At 47.4% G+C, this 27,107-nt stretch overlaps 1 protein-coding gene across 2 annotated transcripts in view; it reads right to left on the reverse strand.

Moving 5' to 3' along the window:
* The window catches only part of HTR2C (5-hydroxytryptamine receptor 2C), a 152,955-nt gene extending 138,576 nt beyond the window's left edge, over positions 1-14,379 (reverse strand). For both annotated transcript variants that reach the window (XM_026040946.1, XM_026040943.1), the window contains exon 1: positions 14,335-14,379. The gene's annotated coding sequence lies outside the window, so the exon portion shown is untranslated. The remainder of the gene's footprint in view (positions 1-14,334) is intronic.
* Between the last annotated feature and the right edge of the window lie 12,728 nt (positions 14,380-27,107).

Below are 27,107 nucleotides of genomic sequence, written 5' to 3' on the forward strand. Positions count from 1 at the left end.
GGAAAATAATCCTTTTTATGGACAGAGTCCTCATAGGCACAAACGTACCCAGCCTCAAGGAACAGCCGCCCAAGGAAATTTCTCTTCCAAAACCTCACATGCTCCCAATGCACTCTGGTGGCCCATGGACACAGGGCCTGGTGGAAACAGGGAACTCAGGGTGCAGACGTTGTGACCTGTGTTTCCTCTTTAATGACAGCATTGTGTATGCACCTGATAGTCCTTATAATTTAAGTTAGGTTGGGAGTTTCCATGGCAACAAGACATGATGCTGATAGAAAACAGATCTGAAAAGGGGGTCCCAGGCTAGAGCCCACTGACCGTCTGGAGGGACTCCAGCACTTGTCACTGCAATGGGATTGGGAAAGAGGCTGAGCACCAGGATTACACTGACAAGGGCAGCAGGGCCCCACGTTAGCAGCAATAAAGCTATTTTCAAACCCTCACAGAGCAGATTTGCCTGGGGACCGTGACTTGAGTCCTGAAGGCAGCACAAATAAAGATCAGAGACAATCTGGCCATTGCCCTGACAGCAAATGCAGCACTCGGGAAGCCAGCATGAGGTCCTTCCTAGAAACCTCATGAAGAGCCACAATGTCAAGCAGGAACAAGGAGGAAGTCTTGACTTTGGACCGGTTCCAGCTACTAGAGCATGCACATAAATAGCTCTATACACTATATTAACTGGCCAGTCATTGCTCTTTGTTCAACAGATTCTTATTCAACATATTAATAATTTTTTTTTTTTCTAGAAATACCAGTGTTAGAGATTGCAGCCTCAATGCCTAGGATCTTTGTACACTATTTGCAGATATGTATGGACATAGCTAGAATGTGAAACATCTACAGGGCAAAGATTCTTGCAGAAAAAGACTCCAGGAAACTCCCTGTCATTTCTCAGCTCTGCCAAGATGATCATCCTAGACATAGCAGTTAATCTTTGCACGCCTTAGTTCTCCAATGATAAAATGAGATGAATGAAGGCAAATGTTAAGAGCAGAATCACCCGCAGAATCACCTGTCAAGAGGACAGGCCCTGGGTGAATATCCTTCCTTGTACCAACCCTTCACCCTTCTCATCCACTTTTATTTTAAACTTTCTATTTGGATATGGAATTTAGCACAATCAAGGACGTCATAGTACTGTAAAATAAGAATATAAACAATAAAATAAAATATACTTCAGAGAAAAAAAAAGAAAAAGAAGCAAATGCCATTAGGTTCTTTCACAAACATAAGCATCATATCCTACAGTAATCATTGCATTTTCAGGTACAGTGCTCAGGCTTAACACATCCTTTCACTTCTGTTAATCATATCTCCACTTTTACTTACCCCAGGGCTTCTTTACGTGGGACCATCAGTTTTCCATCTGAGATCCAGCCAACACAAAGGGTTGTGTTGGTGGTGCCTTCCTACCACAGATGAGGACATCAGCAGCTCTGCGCATCCTTGGGTACCTTCTCCCACTGGGAACCAGTGGCCGTTGCTTCTTGGGCACGGTGGGATCACAAAGGGAGAGAGGACAATTCCCCAAGTGAGAACTCAAATCACTTGGGGCATAAATCCAAGAACTTCCCAGCTCTTGTGGGTCAAGGGTTGGATCCAACAGGCCACAGGACAGACACCCCCAAGCATCCTGGAGCAGCTCATAACACTGTATGGCCAAATTAGAGCTGAACAAGAAGTACTGCATCCTTGTTCAAGAGATGCATGAATTATTGATGATGTTCAGGAGCCCTATTAAAGTGTCTAGTGGGCCAGTAAGAACATTCAGCAGTTCAAAATGCATCAAAATGCATAATAAAGCTTTCTATTTTGAAGTTTGGCCGTTAGAGAAAAGAACCCTGGCAAATATATAATTTTGTGTAATTTCACTTGGATGCTCACTGTAATAGCAGTAGTATTTATGACACAATGAGTCATACTCATACGCTCCTCAGATAGCAAAGACACCATTATCCACACTATTTAAAATCGGAGTCCTTACGCAAGGAAATATCCTACTAAACTCCAGGCCTGCTTATTTGACTTAAACTATAGGCTTAGTCTATAAATATGTACTATTTCTGCAAATACATCTATGTCAGAGCTATGAAATGCCTATAAATACGTGTCGTAAAAGGAGAATTGTCACCGTTGAGAAACGCCTTCTAGTAGTTTTCATTTAGATCCTGCTTATAAAATTGAGAATTCAATTAGATTGCCTTATTACTACAAGCACAGGCAAACCCTTGCCATGCAATAATTAACTCATAAAATAAAGTCTCTCAGAAAAAAGAACACTGTGCAATCAAAACACGTTACTCAGCTTCTCTGCCTACCCACACGCTTGTGTTTCATCGTGTGCAGTGAGAAGGAAATCAAACCCTCATCTTACCTTGTCCTTTGGGGCAAGGTCCTTAAAGCAGCTTCTAGGACCTCACACCTTGCTTCAGTACTGGTAGTACTCATGCAATGCAAACCTGAGCAGTGAAAGACTTCTTCTGGTAACTGCAACATCTTGGCTGAAGAAGCTCTAAGTTGTTTGAGGCTCACAGTCCATCTTAACCACCTCAGTGAAACACTAGTGGGTATCTGCAGAGATGCTGTCGCGTATGATATTCAAAGGAATTTAACAGGGTGTAGCTGCAAAATAGGTATGTGTAGCTTCTCTTTGCTAAATCCATCTCTACTTTCTCTTTTTAATATCTTTTCTCCCTTGCCTGCAGCCACCCTCCTCATAAAAGTCACCAACTTGGGAAAATGTTTAATCCAAAGGTGTTTTATTCTACGGCCACCTCCAGCGATGGCGCAGACATGAACAGCACTATCATCCAAAGACGTGGCCCTTGGCTAAAGTCAGCAATGGACCGACCTGCCCAGAAGGCAGGCAGCAGACTACAGAACTGGCAACCCCTGGGCGAGCTCAAAAGCCTTCCTGACAGCTGAGGAACCGCTAACCAATAGATGGTTTGGCCTCAGAATTCATTCACAACCTAGTGCGTTTTCAGAGCTACATATAACCCTCCATTGCCACTGCAACGGTCTAGCCATTATGAGAGATGGGAAGAAGAACATCTTCCCATCAATTTGTCTGTGGATTTTCATGTTTTCAGGAGTCAGCAGCTACATTTTGGCAAAATAAAAAAGGGGATTAAGCGGCCTCCTGTTGAGAAAGGGCTGCCCCGTTCTATCACCCTAAACAGCCAGGAGGCCTCATCCTTTTCTTCTCCTTCCCCTCCAATCAAAACATCTATCACCCTGACTAAGCTGAACTATCTTTGAAAACTATATCAGAGTTTTCAAGCTTGACCTCTCTGCTACCCATCTTCAAAGAGACGCTGCCATAACAACACACTCCCGGGCCCTCTGGATGCTCTGCAAAACTCCTAGGAATTTCAGTGTTTGATGCAAGTACTTTCTCTTCTTTCCTCAATCAGCCAGAAGCAAAAAAGAAGATCTTGAGTAACACATAGTGAAGGAGAAAATTCAATCTATCCCAATGTGCAGAATACTCCTCCAGAAACCTCAAAATGAAAAATCAAGAGGTGAATACAGATCCATCATTGCTATTCACGGGGTGTCTCCGGGGAGCTCCTGGCTCATTGCTGGGAAATGCAGTTTTCAGCCTCAAACCTCAGAGAACGTCATAAATCCACTTTCAAAATCAATAAAGACTTCTGCCAGGGAGGTGGTCGGTGGCCATCTCCTCATCAGAGTTATGTCCTGGGCCCCGGATATCTAGGGATGTCCCCGGGAATCTATGGCCCTGGAGAGAGCCTATCCACAAAAGCACGGAGGCATCTGCAGAGAGATGTTATTCCGGCAGGGAGAAAAGGTTGGGCTTTGTGTATGTTTGCTCAGTACGGACACAGTGACCGTATTTCACTTGGGTACTAGATTTTGTTCTTCCAGCCACAGCTAAGAACCGGATGACAAACAAGGGCATTAAAACTACATGATTAGCTAAGCTTGTAAACCCTTAATAAGAGATCCTTTGGGCAGCGATGCAGAGCGGTGCTTGAAAGCATTACTCAAAAACTTCAGTGCTTTTTGCCTTCCTGCTACCACTCACTTCCCTTCTCCGACCTTGATCCCACTGCAGGGGCTCACAGAAGTGAAATCCATGAACATCAACCACAATTCTGTCACAGAATCCAGCTTGGTTTTCATGCCACCTTTTTGTATCCTGCCTCTTCCAATATGCCGAGGCTGCAGCCAAGAGGTGCTGGTAACTGGTGCCATCAGCTGCACCATGACCCAACAGCTACAGGCCAGTGAGCTGGGCCTTGCGCTCTCCAGAGAAGCGGGAACGAGCCTGGAAAAGCAGGGACAGCAAAAATAGGAAAATAACCGCAAATATTTAAGAGCTGGATTTCAATATTTAGCAAGTCAGGATGTTAAACCTATCTCCCCAAGTGTTTGCATGGAGTGATGATGATACAATGCGTGGCCTTAGGGGACAAGGGCCTTCACCTAAGACACACATAAGCTTTGAAATCCTATTCCCGAAATGGTGGGAACGGGAGAAACATTGGATGATCGCAACCAGGTCAACAAGCAATGAGGGAGAGCACCCTGTGCCACACTGGTCACTGCCTCATTGGCAAGGAAGGAAACCTGCCCCGGTTATCTCTTCCCCAGGATGAGAATCACAGATGCGTATCCATCTCCATTCCTTGCCAGGCAGGATGGCAGCGCTCGCCATGGCACAGCTGGAAGAGCAAGGAGAAAAACCCTACCTTAAACCTTGCAACACTTCCAGAATTAATCGGAAGCCCAGGACGAGATAAGCTTCTCGGCACGCGTTGACAGATTAAATCAGCACAATCGACACAACAGCGGTTGAAGAAATAAAAAGAGAACTATCATAAAATCTACAGCCAGCAGCAGCCAGGGACGAGGTTTAAATCTCTGGTTAATGGCATCTATTACTTTCCAGGCTCACCACAGACTAAAACATTTCATTTCGACTCAGAAAAATACTATTTCTCAGGCTGAAAAGAGGACCTCATCCAGCATTCCCAGGGGCTGGTACTGTCAATAAACAGAGCAATAATTTTTCATTACTATCCTAGGCTCTAATCCATACTCCAATATTTAAAACATTAAAAAAATACACACTTCTCTTTTGGGGTGTGTAAAGGGCACTTAATGTCAGTATGGCTTTTTATTTTCTAGTGTTTGCACCACGACTAGAAAGCATCTGCACTGAGAGATGGCAGCAATAACTCCAGTGCAATCACAGCTCCTTTGCAAGTAGTACAAGGCTAGCCTTCCAAAAGGGATTTGAAGTACAATGTTCACGCAGGCAGTGAATAACCTCTAAAGTCATAAACAAGTGGGTCAACACCTCCCAACCCACCACTAGTAGAAAGGCTTTCTGTCTCCTTTTAGCATATTTATGACCTGGTCTCATGAAGATAGGAGATTTCTACTTGTAACATACATGATTTCCTTCTGCTCTTAGAGAAAATTGCTTATTTACTTATTACTCCTTAAAAAGGAATCTAAACGTTCTTCAATAACCATGGTATTTTTCTTTTGAAGAAAACCAACTTTTAACCATCTAAGGCTTCAATATCATTAGGACATCTAAAAGAAATACCCTACAGCTCCAACGGGGCACAAATTTAATTTAAATGAGCATTACACCTAAGAGCTCTAGCACAGATTTTCTTCTCAGGAAGTCCTTATTACTCGGTGACTGCTTTGTATCACCCTAAATAACACTGTCACTAGCTAAATGAATAGAGCGTGCTATACTTATAGATGATTTATGCAGAACGAGCACGTCCATCGGCAGGCATATTTCTGCCCCAAGTCTCCAGGTACTTTTCCTTTTGGCATCAGAGGAATTGCAAATTCAGGGCCAAATAGCACATAAAAAGCTCATTTCCATACATGCACACTGCTGGCACGCACACGTTTGCACACAGCTGGAAAGCTCCAGCTGGGAAAGGGCCACTGAGCACCTCCCCTTAATCACTTAAATGTCCCTAAAAGCCACTGCTGATACCTGTGCAATAGGCCATTTGGGGCCTGGTTACACTTTTGAGAGAAAAGGAGAAAAAACAAGGAACAAAAATAACTGTTCAGTCCACTTCAACAACCATACGGCATGTGCTGGAACAACTTAGAGACTTCTCAATATTAATACACTTGCTGGGAAGCTTGAACAGCAAGAAGTAGGTATTGAAGGCCAGTCACGTCAAAAATAGAGTCCCTGTCCTTCCCCCTGCCCTTCTATCTGTTATTCTGAGGAAGCTCCAAGGTTTTCCCCAACTGTTTCAGAGCATAATGAACAAAACAACCGCCAAAAAATAACGCATATCTCGTGAAGGAAACACAACACTGAAATAAATGCACTGCATGGGTAAATCTCACCAGAAGCAGAGGGTAAATCAAACCTGTCAGCTGCTGGAGCAGTGGGGGTAACAGAGGAAGCACAAAAACGAAGTGATGATCAGAGCCTGCTCCCTGCAGCATCCATTTCACTCCTTGCACGCACCTGGTGGCAGATCCCACTTGCCCCTACAGGTCTTTGTGCAGTGCAGCTTTCAAACTAACACTTCTGGAAGCCCAGGTTGTTCCGTTTGCTTCACCTGCTTCAGACCTTCTTGCACATTTAAATCAATACCAGAGCATTTTTCAGAACACAGGTAATCTGGAAATATAGGATGAACCCCAAAAGAACAGCAACAAGGAAGAAAAAAAAATAAAAAAATCAACCTCAAGGGCTAACCGCCCTCCTGGCACTCAGTCAGGCCCAAAAAGGACCTCCCTGTGTTTTACCATCCAGCCCAAGCAGGCTGAGCAGTGTGGGCAACGTCTCCCAAGCCTGTGGGCGAGCAGAGCTGAAGACAGATGTTACTGAATTTTCAAAAGACCAGCCCTGGATTAGGAGCTCCATGTCCATCGAGAAGGTTCTTTATAAGTCTTAAGCATCTCTCTGCCTCTTTTGGTGTTAAAATACCTGTAAAAACATATCCAAATAGGCTGACGCAAGATGCTTCGGTTCAAAGGAGGCACTGACAGACAACGGAGGCTGGAAATCCATCTCCATATAAGCAAGCACTTATATTTTGCCCATATTCCTCTTCTGCTTGGCTGACTAAAACTGCCTTCTGCTTTTAACTAGAGAAGGGAATGAGAGACATTAGCACTCTCTTATTACTTCTATTTATCCTTTTGCTGTTTGCTCTGCAGGAATACATGTGCATATTAACACTACAGTGTTACAATAACCAACTAATAAGACTATGGAGACTATCATATTGCACAAGGTCTGCTAAAGTGGGCTCAGCACAAGAGCAGAACACTAGGTTTCCTATTTGGCCTAGCAAGTCTCATTAGGAAAAGAAATATTATCCCCATTGATACAGTGCTTTTCCCTGCTTCTGAGCAATTCAGCCAGCAGCTCACAGGCTTCTGACACCACAACATATTCCTACATCTCCAAATTGCTGGTCGGGAAGGAACATCTGCCCTGTGGCTGCCTGCACGCCGATGCCTTGGAGTGTCCATGGGTGACCCATAGGATGAACAGCATGGACACCTGTAACCTCCCTTTTGGTGGGGGACAATCTCTTGGGTCTCTGATTTTCACAGGACCAACAGGGACATCACAATTGGAGCTAGGCCACTTTGCAGCCCCACCAGGCAGAGCTTGAATGCAGGGAGAACCTAACAGACCACATTGGTATAAAGGCTTGGAACTGAACGCAAGGACTACTCCCTTCATCCTGTGTTGCAGGAAGCACCTTCTGGAGAAACCTCCACAGGAGAGAACCACAAGCTCCAGTTCCAGGTCAGCAGATGAACCCAACACTTGTTCAGGAAAGAGGACGGCACCAACCTGCTGGGTTGAGCAACTCAACACGAGGAGAGGGTGACGAGAAAGCGCTGGGCAGGAAAACCTGCCATCCTGCACAATTACCCTTTGCTCATCCTCATGGTTTAAGGCTCTATCCCCCGCTGGGACCGGGATTTAGCGCGTTCCCAACTCGCACCCGCGATGCTGATTGCTGCTGGCAGCAAGTATTAGGGTTATTATAGCCTCACCCTGATTCTTATATTCTTCTCTAAGCATCTGCTATTTGCCACTGTTGGAGTCAGGATACCGGGCTGTCAGGAATGGTTACGTCAAGGAAACAATGGACTGTTCAAGGGAAAAAAACTGGAAAAAAATAAAGGTGGAAAAAAGAAGAAAGGAGAAAGCAAAGCAGGGTCCCAGAGAGGAGACCAGTGAGCAGGGTGAGCAATGAAGGCACCATGGACAGGAAGCAGCACATGAACCACAGAGTGGCTGCAGAAGGGAAGGGTTTACTCCATATTCCTGCTGGGAGGGAAATCTCTCCAGAAGGGAGCAATGGAAAGGGATGAAAGTTTGAGCCAAGGAAAGACCCAGATGGCAGCGGTGCCAGGTGGAATGGAAGGCGAGGAAGAGAGCACGGGGGCTGAGGATGGACCACAGATGGGGACATTGCACCAGCATATCGATGTGGCCAAGATGGGCATCCAAGTAACATAGTCTAGAGATAAGCTTTGACATAGTTCAAAAGCATCAAATAATTCCTAGAAGACTCTAGGAATGAAAAGCAAGCAATGAAGCTAAGTACCAGCAGAAGTCCCCAAACTGATAAAAAGCATAAGGGAACAGAAGAGCAACCAGACTCCAAATTCGTCACTTATCTCTGTCAAGGGTGGTTTGAAGAATGCCTCCAGTGGGACAGAAACCTGTAGATCCTTCCTGGAACACATATTCCCAGCACCGTAAGGAAGTGGAAGGCAGTAGAGATCCATGTGTAATGGGAAGGCCAGTCACCCCTCTTGGATGCTGCAAAATGGACTAGGGCGGGTGGAAGAGGCGGCCGCGCTAGCACTGCCGGCTGCACTGCGGCACGCGGCTCGGCGACGCTCCACGTCGGGGCTGCGAGAACCCCATTAGCAGAAATCACTGTGGAATACTTCTCCAAAATCACTAATAATCAACACGATGTAATTTTAATGAGGAGCCATCATCAAATGGATATGCTTTTAACAGGGCCCACGGAGACGGGTTCTCAGCCCAGCGCAACTCGGCGCTGACTTATGTGATAAACACTGGCAAACTCGGAGGACTCCACTGAACAATTCAGTTCTTTTCATCACCCAGGTCCTCCCAAGACCAGGCATTTTAATGTAGAAAAATCCAAGCTTACTTGTCTAGGATCCAGGACTGCAGTGGCAAAAGACTTGTCCCACTCAGAGGCGTAAGTGGTTAGTCAGAAATTACAGACTTAAAATATATATAGGAATTACAGCAGATAACGAGAACAGGAGGTCCCTGGGTCATGCTGAAGCTACAAGAGCTGATGACACTCCTGGTTGTTTGAACAGGGGCGATTTCAAGCAAGGTTAGGAGCAGGGTGGTGTTTCTTTAGTGAGATTAGCACAAGGCTGTGCTCTGCACTGCCCAGCCCTGATGCTGCATCTCAAAAGGATACTGAAAAATTACCAGAGAAACACAAGTGATTTAACAGCCTGCAAATAGATTTTATGACAAGGGTTTAAGGGATGTAATCGCTTTAGCAACAAGAAACCTGAACAATGACTTGACCACTTGTGAAATGATTTCTATTAGCAGCAGGCTTCTTAATTCAGTAGACAAAAGCACAAGAACATTCAACATACAGAGCAAGGAAATAAACTCAGGCTGTTTTTTTGTCCTTTCTCTCCTCCCCATTTATTTAAGCACCAAAACCAGCTGCTCTCAGGACAGGTTTGGCTTGACAGGCAGGCTTGACACAAGGCTGGCTCTGGAAGGTAGGCAGGAATTCCAGGCTGAAATTTGCCACCCTGGGCTACGTGGTGGCCAAACAATCAGCTAGGCCTTACGGAAACACCAGGCAGTATTTGCACATCCATGACACGCTATTCAGACCTGTGTGCTTACCTTTTATATTTGCACGCAACTTCAAAAAATACACACAATTAAAAAGGGTGAATTATATAAAGCAGGGACCTCTTTTGATACAGATGTATTTGCATGCACTCCAGCATTCAGCTGTGATTTTACTGTCATAAGCCAAGCACATAATACCAGGTGCCACAAAATCTAAAAATACAAATGTTTGCAAATAGGACCCACATTAAAATCAGTTCATGGCTGTAGAGCTCCAGTGTTTCAGGAGACCGACAATAGCGCCCATTAGAGTCATTAAACTAGAGTTCTTCAGATAACAATGTCCACAATAAGTGTTTGCAAGCTACTAATAACTAAACTGTGGCTAATTAATATGCTCTTGAAATCTTGAATTTTTTTTCTTTTCTGCAAGTAATAGTTATTATAAAAGTCATATATTTCTGCCTAAAGCTTCCTGCACATTAAATGCCCTGCAGAAGACAACAGTTTGGCAGCTGTGGTCAAGCACTACAAATCTCGGTGTGACAAAAGCACTCCTGAATTCTACATTTTGGGTGAAATAAGACTGATGGGCAGCCCCCAAATCTGTAATATGCGACAAGCATCACACTACAGGTTTTCTCTCTACAGTAATAACTCCCTCCATATGACGGGGCCGGTGATTTGATGGATGAGGACTCGCATGGTAGGACCCAGGTCACCTGGCGCTGCAGCCACCTCCACCAGAGCCCCTCTCCATCCACGGGCATTTCCAGGCTGTGATTCATCTCATCTCACTGCAGACTTTTTCTCCCCCCCTCAGCTGTAATAAAAATCTAAACAACTGGCTCAGGTGTAAATATTTGCAGCATTGGTCTAATCCCTGCCTTTCAGTGCCAGGTAACTGCACCAGGAAGACCAGGGAGGTCCTCCCTAGTGTCACTGCTGAGGAAACCAGCGTTTGGGGCAGGTGGTGGGACACCACTTTGGCCACTGCTTCAGCTGGAATCAAAACTAATTATTAGCTACCTAACATCTGTGCTTAAAAAGACCAAAAATTGGACTTCAAGGAGCATGGCAGTCAGTCTCACAGTACCTCCTGCCCCCCAGGAGACTGATGCAGTGATAGAAACGTTTCCTTCCCAGCCTGAGATGAACAAGTCGCTGCAGGAGCTTCTCTGCAGCCTCGGTCCACACTGCGGCCCTCAGGTGCAAACACGGGGATGACACCAGGACTAGCTGCACCATGTCCAGCACTACACAGATCCCAAACAAGCCACAACCTACGCGTGCAACAACTCCCAGCTCCAGCTGCTCATTTATCTACTGAGAGGAACTGAGGAATTCATGCAATATTTATAGCAAGGAGAAAGTATTTCAGTGACGGGCGAGATGAATTCACTGGTCTAAGGCTCGTTGACTTACGGATGCAACGGAGGAGTCGGCGGCAGAGGAGCTTAGTGCTTCTGCTCACGTTGCACGCCGAGGTGCTCGCCACGCGCTCCGTGTCACCAGAGCAAGGGTGGTGACACACTTGGACACCTGCCATTACTCCTCAGGAGTAAAGCTACGCTCTCCTGAACGCTTTACGATCCCCAATTATTGCAGGATTTGCATAGGGCTGATGGGGCAAATTAATCTGATTTTCTAAAATTACAGCATTTAATTAGGATTAGTAATAAAACCGATAGCGTTCGAAAGACAAGTAATATGACAGCAGCTGCACCGAAACAGGGGAAAATCGGTCAGGATTTAACAATTTCTTTTTTTCCAACACTAAGAATGACTAACAGGCAAAGCAAACAACCTTCCACAACAGCAAGGGCCAGAGGGCAGCTGCTTCACATCTTTGGGGGGCAGACAATTCAGTTCTCTTGTACCTCAAAAATATTTTCACTCGGCCGTGGTGGTGTAAGCCCTCTCTACAGCAGAGGCCCCTTCCCATGCATTTTCTAAGCGATTAAATCCTGGCACTCCATTTTGCCTTTTATTGCTTTCCAGACAGTGAGAGCCATATAATGATTCATCATTAAAGTAATCTTTAGCAGCTTTGTTCCTATTTGATGCTATATATATTAAATAGAAACTGCTCGCTGAATTCACCTCCAAAGTCAGCCTCAATTTTCTACCTAACAGGAACGGTATCTCCAAACACCATCCGAATGCAGCAAGGTGAGAAAACCTTGTGCGTAATATAAATATCTGCATTCACTATGAGGAGGCTGGTGCTACCACCTACCGTGAGTGCATTTTATAAATGGTACAAAGCCAGGCAGATTTCAACTGCAGAAGCAGAAGCTCCTAAAGATCCTCCGGTCACTACCAAAAAGGCTCATTTTCATCTCTGACGCAAGACTTTCTGGAGCACGAGCTTTGACTACCTGTAGCTGCTTTACAAGCAGCATCTAAAGCATTAAACTCCACAGTCACTGAAAGACTGCAGGCACCTCATTACTGCCTTTCATTTATTTTGCCTCAGAATCCAGGGAAATCATTCCCTAGTAAACGGTTCCTGAAGATTCGGTTTATTCCCTTCGCATTTGTCGGCTCAAGGCACAATTTGTGACTCGTGCGCAGAGGCAACACTGCACAGATCTGTGCATGAGAACTGCTGCATAAAACCAGTCCCATGTGGAGAGAAGGGACAAAGCCCACAGCAACAAAGGCCCTGCCATGGCCAGGTCACTCTGGACCTAGGACAACATCAAGCTCAACCCCATCCTGCAATGGAGCAAAGTCTCTGGAGGGACAGCAGCAGCCCTGGCCATGCTGAAGGACACCCAGTCCTTCCTTTCTGACACTTTGGAGACCCTTGCATTGAGGAAGACATTGGTATCGTTGCCATGATAGCACAGGCATTTGTTATTTTTAACATTACTACTACTAATTTTAGCAAGCTTCCACATAGCTCGAGCTTAAGAAAAGCCTGTATTACTGACCAAAGCTGCTGTTCAGCAATAAGGAACAGTTCGTGGAGGCTGTTTCTACATCCTGAAAAAGCACTTGTCCCTTCACACCACATTACAGGTAAATACACATCAACATTTTGCTGCTTTAGCACAAGGACCTCTTGGAAAACACACTTGCTGGAAGAGGGTCACAAAAACAACCAAAATAGCTGCCAGCACACCAGAACCAAATCCACTTCCAATTTGGAAAGCCACTTTGTGAGAAATATTGTGCTTGAATTCAGCCAGTTCTAATCACCGCTCTGCCTCTCGGCAATTAGCAGTAAATGGAATGACTACCCTATAATTATTCTGGCATTCCCTGCATCCCATCACCCAGGTAAGCTGCTTATCTCCTGCTCACCGTGTTACACCAGCAATCCTTCAGTCATCGAGCCCGCTGTCCACCAGTACGTACACCCCGGCGAATCCCCTTGGTGCATCCATACGGTCTCTTTGCACCTTTCCAAGGGATCCGGAGCTCGTGGAGCGGCCACGCTCTTCCCAGGGGAGTCTCCACAAGCAGGTCGCTCTTCCCTTACGGCCACGGGGTCCAAGCTGCTGCTGCTGCTGTTACTGGGCTTTGCTCACCAGCTCCACGATGGCACGAGGGCCTCTGGATGTCACGGGGCAGCGCTGACCTCCCCGGCACGGCCAGGCTCCATCACGTGCGTGGAGGCAACGGAGCAGCTGGCAGCAAGCAGGGAGCGACGCTCGGCGGGGTGGAAAACTGGAGTGTTGGGAAGCTGGATTGCTTGAGGACTTCCCCTTCCAGCTCAACCTTTGCGGAATGATGTTCCGAGCAGGAGCGAGGTCTCCTGACAGCCCCAACCGCACACCCAGCTGGTAAAGGGAAGCTGCAGCGCCGCCGCTAGGGATCTTGCCAGGGACTTCCCCAAAAGGCACCTTTCCGAGCAAGCCCGCGGGACCGGGATGCACCTGGCAGCATCTCTCTGCTGGTATCAGTGCAAAGAAAGCCGGCAGCAAAGCAGAGAGCAGAGCTAAGCAGAGCTCCCCTGAGCAGAGCTGGCAATGCCAAAGCCCCGGAGCAGAGCATTACACAGAGAGCTGCCACCACCGCCTCGGCTTCCAAGCATCAGCGCTTCGGACCTCGCAGTTCCCTCCTCCTCAGCAAGCAGTGTGCCTTTCCCTCATTTTAGGACCATTTTGCCCCCCGGGGAAGCACCACATCCCTGCCTGTGGTGCAGGAGCACCTGTAGAACACGCGGGGTCCCCTCGGCCGGCACCTCGCACCCACAGCCCTGCAAAGGGCCGCTCGGGGAGGAGGCAGAGGTGCCTTCCCCAGAGCCCAAACCAACTTTGCTCCCCTTACACATAAATAACTTTACAGCCAGGTCTGGCTGGGACACCCTTTTCCTGCTCCCATCCATGCACCGACACTTCTCCACCTGCTGTGAGGCTGCAGATTCAACTCTGTCCCCCCCAAAATATTCCTTTAAATACCCTTTACTCCCCCAGCCCGGGAGGAGGACGGTCTCCCCAACACGCAGCACCTACCTCTGCGAGCCCCCGGAGCTGGCCAGTCACCACGATCCCACCAGGGCAACGGAGCTCGCCCCGCTCAAGCGGCGGGGCGCTCGGGGTGGCATCCGGGGCGAGCGGCGCCCGCAGCACCGGGCGCCCGCGGGGAGCAGCAGCGGCGGCCGCAGCACTTGGGTTGCTGCACATGTAGCTCTGCAGATTAGTCCCCGCCGGAGCGCGCGGCGCGCACGCAGCCACTCTTAACCCTCTGCAGGCCCGCGGCTCGGCGGGGCTGGGGGCAGCGGGCGGCCCCCCGAGGGCTGCACTGGGGCGGCAGCGAGGCCACGGGCATCCCCTGCGCGTGGTCACGGCGGGCGCGCGGGCGGCATCCACGCGGGCGCTGGGCGGGCTGGGGCGCCGCTGCCGCGCGCAGCCTGCGAATGCGAGTGGGGAGCATGGCTGCGGAGCTGCGGGCACCGCGAGGGCGGCCGCCACCGCCGCCACTCTTAAAGGCGCACGGCGCGCGTGCCACGCAGCCGCCCGCCACGGGGCCCCACGCGCCAGGCTTTGGGGGCCCCGCCGGACCCCCACGCGCAGCCCCCGGGCTGTATGCTGCATGGGGCAGCCCCTCACAACACGTTCGACCCGCACCCAGGGCGCCCAACGCCGGCCGCTGCTGCGGGGAGTCCGGCAGGGCTCAGGCGGCCGCCTCCAGCCCACGGAGGAACCCGAGCTGCCGCTTCCCTCCTCATCCCGCTCCCTCTTTATGCCCTATTTGATCCCGTTTTATTTTAGCCCGTAGTTTATCCCGTTTTGCCCGCACTGTGCGACAGCTCAGGCTGAATGAGCACAGCAGCTGCTCCTGCCCCATAGGTGTCCCCACCCCAACACCTCACGCAACTTGGAGGTCTTCAAACTCCCCACTTTTCTCCCCAGTGGCTGCATCATCATGTGCAAGCTGCTTTTCCGAGCAGGACAAAGTCTTTGAAAACCCAGACCTCACCAAGCTGCTTTTGTCATATGGGTCCAATTGGCACCTTTGAGCCCCTAGGCCCATCAGAGACACCAGCACTGCCCAACTGACCTCTAGAGATCATCTAGTCCAACCCCCCTGCACACACAGGGTCACCCAGAGCACGTGGCACAGGGCTGTGTCCAAGAGGATTTGGAATACCTCCAGAGAAGGAGACTCCACAGCCTCTCTTGCCAACCTGTTCCAGGGCTGTTGCCCTCACTGAAGGTTTTCCTTAAGTTCCTATGGACCTTTTGGTGCATCAGCTTGTGGCCATTTCCTCTAGTCCTATGGGTAGTGACCACTGAAGACACCACTGCCATCCTCCTCGCTACCTCTCTTGAGGTATTTATAGACATTAATCAGATCCCAGCTTCAGGCTTCTCTTCTTCAGACTTCACAAGACCAGACACTGATCTGAGGTATTCCATTAAATGCAACGGAGAGATCTGGTGGGAAAGACCCGGGCTGCTACGGTCGCATCTCACTGGTGGCTGCTGGTCTGAGTTACGCATCCACACCAGGGATGCACAGAGCACGTCACCATCATGGTTCGGGGCAACGAGAACTTCCTTTTTAGTTATTTTATCTAAGGGAGATATCATGCCATGAAGTGTCGTACTATAGAAAAGCGAATCATTAAAGATGTTAACCAACAAATGTGAGAGTGGAAATTCCCATAATTGTACTAAACCCTGTTTTCCACCCAAAGATACATTCCAATTAGAGCAGACAGCCCTTCACAGAAAGAAAAAGGTTCACAACAACTCTTCTCAAAGGCTTTAAAAAACACAGAAACAAATATAAGCCTAAAGAAGTCCCATCATTACTACAGTGATATTAAAAAATAACCCTTAAAAATCAGAAAACATAACAATGGTGTTTAAAGCTTCTAGAAATTCATTATTCATTATATTCATAGCTGATATCCCTTATGGTCCTAATGACCAGGAAGCTTTTTGGTGCTCAACCCACTTCAGGGGTGAAGTGTCCCTGTGATCACCAGCGCACCTACAAAAACATGGGTCCCCTTTGCTCAGAAAGGCTGGGAGCTCGAATTTCCTTGAAGTCACAGATTGCCCAAGCTTAACTTCTCCTATTCGCAGCATTCAACATTTAGCCTGCTTTTGTAGCTAGCAGACGTGAATTAGGCACGGTAGGAGGGTACGTATGAAGGTTGATCCTTCTTTTAAGAAGCAGTTGGCCCATTTTTTAGGGAACGTGCTGTTCCCAAGCTGTGTGTGACCATAAGGGTTGTGTAACAGGTTTGCACTTACAAATAATCAAATCATGCAGCTATTGTCAGCACGTCCTTCAGAGGAAGCAGAGCAAAATCCCGGGAGAGGGGAAGAAATGGTTTCCAGGTTGAAAACCAGCATCAGGACAGTTGTTTCAGGCTATGGGTGGGTGACAGCAGGTGCTGGGGTTGTGTCCTTGTGCTTCATGCCTCGATGTGACCGCTCAGGGCAGACAAGCTTCTCCTAAAGAGCCACATCACAGATGTGCCCAGAAATGGCACTGAGCCAGGGCAAAATCCGCCCTCCCTAAAGCTCACGGCTGTGAACGCACGGAGGAGAGTGGGATGTTCAAAGCCTCGGATGTCATTCCAGGGACCTCAGCCACTTCTTCCAGTCCAGGCCGCCTTCCAGAGCGGTGTTCCCACATGCCCAGATCACTCCTCACCTCTTCTTGTAGTGACCAGCCAGCAAGTCCTGGAAATTAGAAATTTGCAGCTCTCCCCGTGCCTGTGATTTAGAGAGGGACGTATCCGCACTGTGAGAAGGCTTTGCAGAATTCAATGAATATGCTGGCTCAGAGTCAAAAGAGCATGTTTGGACAACCTGGGGATTAGAAGTTCCCCTCAGTTGTTTTTAAACGAGCTCGCCGGTTTAACCTTCATTCCCTTCGCACTCGCTAAGGAAAATAACCTGCTGTACAGACACAGCCTTTAGGGCTGGGTACCACACATGGTATCTTTGAGTACTAATTAACTTACCCTCATATTAAGTTCTTAAAGGAGAAAAATCATCATCCCACAAGCAAGAGAAGACACGGGAGAGGATGAGAAGTTCATAATGGCTCGGTGACAAACGAAACAACTGCTAATAAAAAACACAGAAAGAAATGGGAAATGGGGCAATGTGATAACGTGTGGTGAGGATCAAGAGCTGAGAACTGGAAGACAAATTGCAGTTGAAGTGAGGCACAGCAAGAAGGCCTGAGCCCTGGCACAGAGTCCAGCCACAAGCCCTGGAGCTTCCATCTCTTGGTGCAGGCCAAGCACCAGCAGAAGTTTTGGGCGAGTTAAGCACAGATCATAGCTTTGCTGCCAGGAGAACTAGGTTAAATTGAGCTGCGGTATAAAGGAGTGAGACTAAATTATCTAAACTTCCTCTCTGGCCATATGTGCTGTGAATGGCTGATAAGCAGTGGGAAGAACACGCTGCTTATAGATCCCCTGGCTTTGCTGCTCCGGAGCCCGCGTCTCTCCCACTGTGTGAGCAGGGAAGCGTCTCCTGCGGGAAGTTGGGAAGCACATGGAAAACCTCCAGCTCCAGCACCTCGAATTGCTCCACGTGGAAAACCTTGCAAGGGGCACGGTCCCCAAATGGGGATCCTGGTGATGGGGCAGGCATAGGGGACAGAGGGGCCCAGGCCCCTAATGGGAGACCCCAAGCACTTACGAACCTCCGGGACGACGTTTTTCTACCAAAATTTGTCCTTTGACCAAAAACCTCAGAAAACTTTATATCCAAGCCTCATTTTTTATTTACACAGCGTTTACGCATCTACAGTGTTAGAAGCAAATCTGGAGGAATTCCAGTGCAAAAGTGCCATTAAATGAGCCTGTTTTCCCTCGGAGGCTCCCTGATGAGCCCTGCCAAGGCCACACCAAGCACCTGCTGCCTCCCCAGCTCCTCTCCCATTCCCCCTGCCTTCCCACTGCATCCCTGCGCTGCATCCTGCCTCTCCCAGCCACTCCATCCTTCCAACAGCCAAAAACAGAGGGAGAAATAGGCACACAGCAGGAGGAGGGAAGCTTTGCAACAACAAGTAGACATTTATTTGCCCATTTGCACATCTATTTGCCCCCTTGTGTTGCCCTTGCTGCTGTTCACCCCACTGGGCACCTTGTCCGAGGCCACAAGGATGCTGCAGCAGATCTTCAACCTGAATCTGCTAATCCAGAAGGTCCAAAAAAGCCTTATCCGAACACGGAGCAGGGGGGAAATGACTAAGGAGCTTTGGGAGGTTGGGTGAAACCAGTCATTAATTTTAAGAGGGAGTGATCTAAGACGCACACCCGCCTCGGTCTCTTACACAGAGACCGGGTTTCTCTCTCGCTGCTTTAAAAACGTCCTGCTAGCTCCACCTAGCATAGCGAGCGCTCGCTCCAGGAGCCGTGAATCAGCCAGGATTAAGTACGGTCATTTTTGATCAACTGGTTATTTTTTGCAATGCAGACTAATGCTCCCATTTAATTCCCTCACAAACTCCCACGGGAAAAATGCGCCCTTCGGTTAATCTCCTCCTCAGGGTACATTTCTGAAGCATGCAAAGATCTGGCAAATAACCGGGAGGGAAGACAACGCTTTGTTGTGTATCACATCCGTTTTAAAAGCACCCTCCAGACTTATCGGGCTACCAGGACCCAGGTGGATATTTAATAAAAGTGCAATTTTAAAGGTCAGTGCAGAAACCCAGCTGCCTGATCCAAAATTGCCTGGACAACAGGGGAGCTCGGAGCAGGGTCCCTCCTTGCAAACGCTGCCTAATGGCCCGTGCCTTGCAAGCTCCCAACTAGATCAATATTAGCCCACAGAAGTTTCTTCTCTACAGCTAAGCGGCAAACCCACTAAAATCAGACTCCTGGCCTGCTATTTCTAAAGCAAAAGCAGGCAGACGTAACGCCACAGACTGCAAAAATCCCTGCAATTGCCAATTTCTCTTTTTAAGCTGAGATAAACCCAATCGATGAACAGTATCTTGGATAGCAAGCAAAAGGAGGAGGATTTTGGAGAAATGATGGGATTGAGAGGTGCTGTTCACTTACCCACAGCAAGGCAGGAGAGATCCCTGCAGCCCGGACACCTTGCGTTGGAGCAGGGCCCTCCAGGGGTAGCACTGCTGGAATTCTGCTGGAATTCTGCTGGAATTCTGCTGGAATTGCATTTAAAGCTTCAGTTTGGCAGCAATGCAGCACTGTGGAGCACTGGCCTGGTGCCACCGGGTGCTCCGCTCCGTCCCTCGAAGGGAAGGGATTCTTGCTGAGCATCCAAATATGAATAAGCAAGAGAATATTTTGGGGAATATTTTGCCATGTCTTTGTCACAAGGCAAATATTGCAGCAGAAATGTCGCTGTCGTTCACAGGGCCCACGTTCCCAGCCAGGCTGTGACACCCGTGACACGCTCAGGGAGAAGCCGAGACCCCAGAAGCCCCCAGGGGCCGGGGGGCTGGGAAGGGCGAGGGCGCCGTACGAGGGGGCTCTGCCTGCAGCTGCAGCCCTGCTCAGCACCAGGTGCCAGCACTTCTGCTCTAAGGGCAAATTGCAGACACAGGGACACACAGTGACATGTTTACAAAGCCACGAGGAAGGGGAATGTGGTGGGCGGGAGCTGCTTGGATTTGGGGGAAACGAGGGCCAAGGTAGATGATTTGGTAGCCCTTTGCAATTCCAGTAATCAGGAGAGGCAAGGGTGCAGGGAAGCCCAAGGAAAAGCATCAGACATCGTGGGACAAACCTACTACCTAGCTAGTACGTTGCCCTCAGCAAACATCCATCTATGTATGTAGACTATTAATAATCTCAATTATTGATTATTTGTATTTTCCTTTGGAAAAAACAAAACTAACAAACCATGAAAACCAATTCTGTAGATTAGACCTTTTGCAGAGAGGAGAAATGGAGCTCACGCAGAGCACAGACCCAGCAACACAAGCAACACCTCAGGACCGGGGTATCCTGAGCCCACGCGGGTGCAAGGAAAGACCCCAAGCCCCAAAGCTGCCCTGCCTTTGCAGCATGGGAATGCTGCTCCTGTTTGGCCAGCGTGCTGCTGCACTCCCTCGGAGGAGCCGGGTCCGTATGCCCACATGGAGCCACGTGCCAGCTCCACGAGGGCACGAGGTGCTGAGTGAATCCACAGGCAGACGGGATGTGCACAGGGATGCAGGTGCTAGCCCCTGGGCAGGATGCTGCTCAGTGGCGAGGGTGACGCTGCGGTGGTAGCGGACGCTGCCAATGCCCATCAATGGGCACAGAGCTCTGCTCCTCAAAACCACTGGCCAGGGGAAGACAGGGCTCGAGGGCACTGATGGGGACAGGGGGTAACTGCTCCTCGTGTGCTGGCAGGCAGTAAAGAAAAAAAATCTTACTTTATACTTACTACTTTATACTTACTACTTTATACTTACTACTTTATACTTACTACTTTATACTTACTACTTTATACTTACTNTACTTTATACTTACTACTTTATACTTACTACTTTATACTTACTACTTTATACTTACTACTTTATACTTACTACTTTATACTTACTTTATTTTAAAAGCCCACTCAGAGGCTGCTGCAAGGGAGGATGGTGTTCACCATGCATTCTAGATCCATGTTAATCCCCCAGCTTTCAGGAAGGCACCGTTTTGGTTCACCAAACAAATGCCCTCTCTAATCACCTTCTTTAGAAGAAGTTGAGACTGCTGGTTTTGCATAAAACAAGATGCATTTTAAAAGGAAAAAGAAAAGAAAAAAGGAAAGAGTTCTCTGGAAAGCCTGTCTGCTGCTTCTCATATTTGGAATTGACTCCAGGCTTGCACAGAAATAGTCCTGCAAAGAAACTGCAGCCCCTAGGGAGGGGCTAAATGGAAAAAATAACCTTTTAATGTCCAAAATTCAGAGTAGCAGTAGAATACAGCGCTGTGGAACGGCTGCCTCCAGCCAGTCCTGCCAAGAGCTTTGCCTGGCTCCAGCTCCAATGCCAGGCAATTGCTGCCCACTTTCACACCCACTATTTTACATGCCCGGATTTTCCCATAGCGTTTTCTGGAGGCTGCTGGAAGCGGCCGAATTGACTTCCCTGATCTCCCACAGCCCTGCTTTGACCTGCGGCGGTTCCCGCTGCACCCTGTCCAGGACCTAACCCAACGTGCCAGAATCCACTGCCGAACAGGGCACAAAGTAAAATGCATTTAATAAATGCACGGATGGAAGAAAAATCAGCTGTCCACAGAAAGCATATCGATCTTATTCTAAAATAATAAGATCAATAAATCAAGTTTTAAGTGGTAGGTTTTCTGAAACTTGCAGTGATGCATCTAAAGCACAATTTAGTGCATTTACAGTTTTGGGATCTGCTTTTTTGCCTAGGTCCCTTCCTTCTGCTGAGGCTTGCTGTTGTGAAGACCCTGGCACACCTTCGTGGTAGATCATAATGCTAGAAAATCGCTGCACAAGGCACTGGCCCACAGAGCTTTACTATAGCAAAAGCTTCTGCATTTTTGCTATAACTAAGTGCCTTTTGGTCACCTTTGGCTTTTATCCTTGCAAGCCAGCCAGGCTGGGTTCCTTTTTCCCCCCCTAGTTTAAGGGATGTTTTATTGTCCAGGCAAACAAGATTTAAAACACTGAAAATAAAACCACAGGATACTACCAACATTGGAATTTCAGATTTCTATCTGTCCGTGACTGCTTTGAAATAAGTCTCAACCTGGCAGGGCAGACACCATTCCCAGAAGACAGTTGTTTTTCCAGGGTGAGGATGTGCTAGCAATCCAGCTGCTCCAGCCTTGTGATTTTCCTAAACAAAGGAACTTCAACTGCAAAATTCGTACAGATCTCAAGAGACAGATATTTTCAAAATTATTCCCTGTAAGAATGATCCATCAATATAGATCAGCAAAATACAAGAATCTGAAGGAACCAGGACTGTTGCTCAACTTAATAAAACTCCAGGAAGCTGCACTTAGAAGTATCACAATTATTGTGAAGGAAATTATCTTCTCCACCAAAATTTTGCAACCTTTTGCAAAGCACGTGCAGATACTCCGCATTTTTCTCAGGCACACCCATAGGACTGTAGAAGCACAAGGGACAGGTAAAAATAAAATGATTAACTTATGCAAATAAAATGCCTGCATTCTTTTCCTATGACTCATGTCCTTCACTGCAGCTTGGCCTCCACATGAGTCACAAATCAATAAAAGGGGAGAATAAGCAAAGTAGAGATACATGGACAAGTACAGGACTAATTTTCAAGCCCTTCTGAGGAAGTAAAACATACCTGAGGAATACGAAACAATCCAGAAGATGACCCCTTGGCACGGCTGCTTGAAGCTCTGCTGGACCTCCACGCTGCTCTCCCTCCTGTCCCTGCCTTGTCCTCATCGCAGTCCAGAAGCAGCGTCTTGACGCATCCAAGTTCCTAGATGAGAAGTTTAAGCCAGAGGTCAGATGCAACCCCGAACTAAGCTGGAAGAACCGGTTCTGCAGGTCTATGAATGGTCCTGAGACTCTGAAAGGGACTTTGTGCAATGATGACATCCAGAGCAAGAGGTCTCAGTGCTTTCAAGATGACCACCCAACCATGATGATTCCAAGCTCTTCTAAAAGAGACACAAGGACATTATGAAGAGGAGGAACCAAGACATACTGAGAAATACAGTACAAGCATCGGAGAGTGCAAGAGCTCAGCCACCCAGCACGTCCTCCTCCATGCTGTCATGGCTGAGTGTTTAAAGCCTGTCAGAAGTTCCTCTGGGAAACCCTTCTGAGATGCGCTGATAGATGTGCTAAAAGCAGTGGGAGAGCAGGAAATCGGTCAATATTTAATAACTTTATTACTTAGTACAATATGAAACTAATAGAAAATTACAGCTACTTTTAGGGAAAAAGAAAAGCGCTTTTCTTTTGCAACAACCACCAAAGAGTCTAAATCATTTTGAATGATTACTTTCAATGTTCAAGAGATTCACCACGTTAAGCTGTGGCAGAATCTCAAGGACACTCCAGATAGAGGAGAGCTTCCAGAAATACTTCTCTCGTCAGCACTGAAAGTTTTCTTCTTCCCTCCTCACTTTTTCTCTTTCGAATCCAAGCCATGAGCAACCAGGCAACTGCACTGAAATCATTAGCACCACCCACCGGGCAGATCTGCTGGCGCTGAACACAGTTGGAAACAGCCTCTGGGCCCGGGAAGGAGGTTTGCAAGGCACCAACACCCTGCACTGAACAAGTCACACCAACTCCCTTCCTCAAGGAACAGAGCTGCAAAAGCAAGCCCAGGAAGGTGCTTGGTACTGAAGCAACACCTGGGATGATGAGCACCCATCAGGAAGGCCACATTTTTGAAAGAACGGTGGAACGTGGAAAAAGTTGAATTTTTTTTGCATCCTATTTACTAGTTTTTAAACTCCGCTTTACAGTGTGAAGGTGCAGACGATGCAGGCATGATGAGATGAATAGATGTGACCTCCACAGGTGAGAAATACCTGGAAATGTTGCAAATAGAACTTATCAAGACTAGGAAAATAGGGGTTGCTGCATTTGAGGATGCATCCTAGAGGACTCTACCTGTCCTGCTTCCTACAGAGTCACACGGTATTTGGGCCAGAACAACTCAAAGGGCTGCTCCTTGCTTCAGTGAGCAATAAATTCTGGTGCTTTACTAGTTTTTCCTAACATCCAACTTAAATCTTGTCACACTAGAAACCTTCCTGTGAGAATAGCAAAACGAGAGCTCCAGAGCAGCACCATGGACTCACCTCCCCGTTCTGCCTACCCTTAGGCTAAACCAGCCCAGATTAGTCCCTTCTGACAGATTATTCCCTTTATTCGGCAGAACACTACATGAGATACTATGATGATCTTCTTGACTGCTTCTAATTAAGCACAGTAAAGAGACTCCACCTTGGAGACCCTTAGGAAAAGGCTACAGAAACATTTTTATGGAAAGAATTTAGAGTTGATCCTACTTGGGGCACCAGGATGGACAGCCAGCCTGTGCAGAGTCTTTTCAGATGTATTTCACAGAGATGTGAAAACAAGGACTCCCGTTGCATTCATGCACTCATCTGGCATCTTGACGCTCTGTGTCAGGGTGACAGCACGCTAGGTCCTGTTGTGACAGCTGTCTCATCAGCAAAGCAATGCTCCAAGCACCACAGAGCCTACAGGAACAGCACACGGAACGGGAGTCCTGCTTTCCTGCTCCAAAGGGCTCTGAAGCGTCTCCAGATGGAACACAAGCTCCCAAGAGAACTGGAGGGCAAAGAGGCTGGATGCTGCTCCAGGGAGCACTCCATCAACACTGCAGGTGTGGGTGAGGACCCTTGCCCTTCCACTCTTTGCTCCTCTCCATTCCTGCAGATTCTTGGTTTTTGTCCTTATCTCTAATCCCCACCAACCTGCGCTCCTCTCCTGGAGCTTCCCTGACTCCTTATCCAAGACCACTTGCATCAATAACTTACTAAAGCCATGCAAAAGCCTTTCATCTTCTGGAAGCAATAACATGTCAATTTAACCTTTCATTTGCTAATACCAACTAATAAAAGAATGAAATCCAGTGCATCACAAAATGCCACCAGCAGCTCCGAACAAGGATCCTTTGGGATCAACAGATGGGTGCAGACTCACATGAGCTCCCACTTCATGCCAGCGCAGAACTGCAAGAAATACAGTTTTGAGTCATGTATCAGTAAGTGCCAGAGTTTTAGGGTATGCAAAGTAGTATAATTTAAAAATAGAAGGGCTGAAAAATCAATGTAAATTATAGTGCCTGATCTATGATTTTGGCTCTAAAGTTTTTTTCCACAATAATCTCCTTGTTATCCCGCATTACCAAAGAGCCAGGCCTGAAGCTGGATGCACATCCCAGCTCTCATCAACAGAACTCTGCCCCTGCCCTCCCTAATTGATGTGTTACCTTGAGTTGTCACATCCCATTATGCCTGACGTGAGATAAGATGACATGAACGTCCCTCTTTGATAGGAACAATTTTTTCAGCTTAGCTTTGGGGAAGAACAAGGAAGCAAAAACGTCCTGAGTAACAGCAGACTTCAGTCATTGGGATATTATTATTAACTAGCCTGCTTCCCCTTACATGAAAGATAAACAAAAAAGTCACAGAGGAAGATATTTCCTTATAAAATGCTTTTGGGAAAACAGCTCTTACACAGTTTTTTTCCTAAATTCTGCAGAAATTAAGTCACTACAGCACTTCCTGGCACTGAACCTTGGTCACTCTGCTGACAGACATTCTTTGAAAACAGAAGGGGATGGAGCTTCTTTCAGGGCAACTTGTGTTGCCTTCAAAGTGGATCCTCATGGACACTGGGATATAGACATCCAGAAAAAAAAGAAAAATAAGTAAAAAGAACAAAAAACAAGAAGTTAATTTAACCTATTGTTAATTACAGTCTTATCAGGGAGCTTCCCAGCTACTTGTTGGGAACACTTCAAGAAGAACAAGTTGCTCAGCACTGCTCGCAGTGGGCAGCTTCCCCTGGAGCACTCGGAGCATTTTCCAAGTAGGACAAATTCACTTTTCCTTCCTTTTCCTCCTCCAGGTTGAAATTTTGGAGCACTTGGTGCAACAAGCATTGTAGGCATCTGATGCTCTGACCCTGACACTTTAAGTGACTTTCTAATTTTATTTAAACCCAGGCCATGCTGTTGCCTGGTATAACAGAACAGGGTTTAGCTGCAACTGTTTAACCTATCAGGTTAAGTAATAAGGATATGCAACTTATCATCAGAAACTACTGAGCCTTAGCTCAGCACAGAATCTCCAGATCTGCACTTTGATAATCCTTCACATTTTGAAGGCAGCAGCAGAAGCAACATCTGATTTAGAGACAATTAACTTTCAGCTGAGACAGAATGATGCCAGGGAGCAGTTGGAGCTAAAACCTAATCTCTTTGATATATATGAATTTCACAAAGTTTTCAGCTTGTCGCTGCTATAAACAGGATTCCGGGTAGATGTACGAGACGGATTTCCCATCTCACAAATACACTTGCTGCAAATGCTGCTCAAATAACCACCTTAATCTACTCACTTTCTGGAGAGTTGCTGAAATTGGAAATCATCTTTTTAAAGCTTTCTAGGGGTCTTTCTGAATTTTATTACTGAAAAAAAGATCAGATTTAGCCTAATAAATGAACTACCTCTCTTTTTCCTCCAATTTTAACAGGTTTTTCCCATGGCTTCACAGCGTCAATGCCTGAGACGACAACAGCAACAGCGTGGAAGGCAAACATGTCATTTTTGTTTAATGAGCAGCTATTCCACTTTAAGATGCCCACACTTACTCAGAATGGTTGGGCACTTGACATCTTGGTTTACTGCAGAGCAATCCCTGCCTCTCCAGAGAAAAGGAGCTGAAATACGAGTCACAGAACTTGGCTTCCCAGCCCAGGGATCTGCCTGACACCGGTGGGATTTCCTTTCTGGAAGGAAGATGCTGCTGCCAAGGGCCAGTAAGTAAAGCCCCTGGTTCTCTCTGCTTCACAACTTCCAGGAAATTCAGGGGACTGGACTACCCAGAGCTTCCAAAATGTCAGAAAGTGGGCAGAGACTCAGTAACTGAACATCTGCTACAAACATCCAAAACCAGGCAATGTGTCACCAACAAAGGCACCAGAAATAAACTGCAAGAGAAGCAGTGCCATGAAACAAGATCTAGAAAGGAGCAGAAGGGAGAGAACATAACAAGATTACTGCAGTGAATGCTAGAAACCTCTGCCCAAAGCACAGGATGGAAAGAGTCACTGGAAAGACTCCATCCAAGGAGAA

Source organism: Nothoprocta perdicaria, unplaced genomic scaffold (assembly GCF_003342845.1).
Source record: "Nothoprocta perdicaria isolate Ctin4 unplaced genomic scaffold, notPer1 scaffold_270, whole genome shotgun sequence".
Lineage (NCBI taxonomy): Eukaryota > Metazoa > Chordata > Aves > Tinamiformes > Tinamidae > Nothoprocta > Nothoprocta perdicaria.